This window comes from Coturnix japonica, chromosome 4, assembly GCF_001577835.2.
Source record: "Coturnix japonica isolate 7356 chromosome 4, Coturnix japonica 2.1, whole genome shotgun sequence".
Lineage (NCBI taxonomy): Eukaryota > Metazoa > Chordata > Aves > Galliformes > Phasianidae > Coturnix > Coturnix japonica.
In genome coordinates, this window is record NC_029519.1 from 17,231,278 (window position 1) to 17,233,441 (window position 2,164).

At 35.9% G+C, this 2,164-nt stretch overlaps 1 long non-coding RNA gene across 1 annotated transcript; it reads right to left on the minus strand.

Annotated features, from left to right (window-relative positions):
* Positions 1-771: 771 nt before the first annotated feature.
* LOC107312988 lies at positions 772-2,164 on the minus strand. Its single transcript, XR_001554722.1, has 2 exons — positions 2,126-2,164; positions 772-1,826 (listed from the first exon to the last, which is right to left on the minus strand). It is a non-coding gene; the product is annotated as an uncharacterized LOC107312988 (long non-coding RNA).

Here is a 2,164-nt window from a genome sequence, read left to right on the forward strand (position 1 = left end):
CTGCATGGTTATCAAAACTAATATTGTAGTTTGAAAAAAAACTATGATCTGAAATTGTACCTGGCAACTATGTGGTGAGGTCAAGTATTCTGTAAGGTACTGATCTACATACATTTCAGTTGGTGGACACCTACCTACCCTATCATGCTCTCAGCCTAAGGAACAGTCACTCTCTGAACTTTCTGGTGTATAACTATTTCTCATGCCATTTATATTGATTGACACCAACTATGGCTCAGAATGCAAATTGCAGTAGTTTCTCGCCACCTGATATTCCAAGGTCACTATTATTAGAGTATGAGTAGCTTTTTTGTTTTGTTATAAAATGAGAGGCTGAATGCATAGAGGAGGCAGGTGGAAAGGTCAAAGAAAGAGAGAGAACAAGATTACATCAGTATGGTTCAGCATGCAATCAGTTTGGTCCAACAGCTGCAAGATTTGTCACTGAGACTTCAGAGAAAACAAAACATGAGTGAGGTCTTATTAAATACAACAGAAAAGGAAAAAATGGTATGAAAACCCGATGGTTCTACTTTTTATCTTATAGAGAAGTAAGTATCGTCAGAGTATCTCTCTGTTTCTAAGTACCATAGAAAATTCCTCATCAGCTAGTGAAGTACAGCCTGAAGTAAAAGTAAATAGCTCATACAGGTAACTAAGCTTATTTTCTATAATGAAGACATTTCTAAATACCCAACTCCAGAGCTAAAACACATCTTAGAGCTAAAACTGAGATAATCCTATGGATCAGCAACAGAGAGCTGGTCAAAATCAAATCAACACTTACTTTTATTTCACATTAAAATTGCTACAGAATGGGTATCAGTTTCCCTCTACAGTCTGAGACACATTCAGCTGGAGCTCAACTCTTTCCAAAACCGCATAAACATAGTAATATTTAATATGAGAAAGGATATCTCCAGAATCTTCTACCTTTCATGGATTTTCATGTTCAAATTATTCCTGTTTTGCACTGATGTATGATAGTAATAAGGATCCTTGTTGATACAAATGTGAGTTTATTTAAAGCAATTAAAAGTAGGAGGTCATAAAGATGAGGAAAAAAAAAATTAGATAAATGGGTTTTATTTTCCCCATAGAAATGCATTCTTAAGTTTAACTTAAGAATATCCACACCTACTCCTTTTCCTTTAAGTCCATTTGTCAAGATTATTTTTTATTTTTAATTATTTGTGCAAAATATCACTTTCCAAGCTGTTCTAGAAATGGTTACCAAAAATCCCTTACAGACCTTCACCATCTGTGCTCTAGTGAGCAGTCCTGTGGCATTTGCCTTGAAAGCAATATTACTTTAAGTTGTGTTCTGCTAACCCTTTGAACTGTCACCATAATGCAGCACTAAGAAATCATTATATCCAGCTACAGTCCCCTTTCTGCAGAAGAAGCAATATGCATTGCCTATCAGTTACATTCACATCTAATCTAAGTGAGTAGAAAAGAACAGAAAGACAGGGAAGGCTCAGAGCTTCCTCTTTTCCTTCAAGGCTTCCTTTTTTTCTTCCATACATTCTCCCTCGTGTTCTTGGGTACACTGTATTATCATGAATTCCTTTGGAAAAGACCTCTTCCACCTATCTACAAAGAAATCATTAAAAAGCAGTAATGTCTTGGCTTCACTGTGTAGTTGGTTTCTCCTTGTATGTTCTTGCTCCCAGCAGTGTTAAGTCCATGTGTAGCTCTTATTCACAGGAAATCCTTTTAGTCTTACAATGAGGTTTTTGTAGAGAGTCTCTGGTGTTATTCTTCTGTATTTGCAAGGACTCTTGAATACCAGGCTGTCTGGGACACAGTATCTGGGGAAATAACTAACATAGGCTAAATGTAAACTAATTTTTGGGAACAAAAGAATCCTTCAAGTTATATGCAAAGTTAAAACAGGCTGTTTTTTCAATGAGAGCAAGTGATACTTATGATTCTTATGCACTTAATGAACTAGAGTAGCAGAGACTAAAGAAACCCTCTAAATTATTTTGATATTAAATAAAAATCCAACTGAAAGTAAAAGCTGTGGTTCAGCTATAGAATCAGGGTGCATGAGTGTAAGGTGGAATGATACAAAGATGGTAACAGATATTCAAAAGGTTATTTATGAGGAAAAACTCACCAATATGGATGCCTTCACTGGGAAATGCTGAGGCAATCT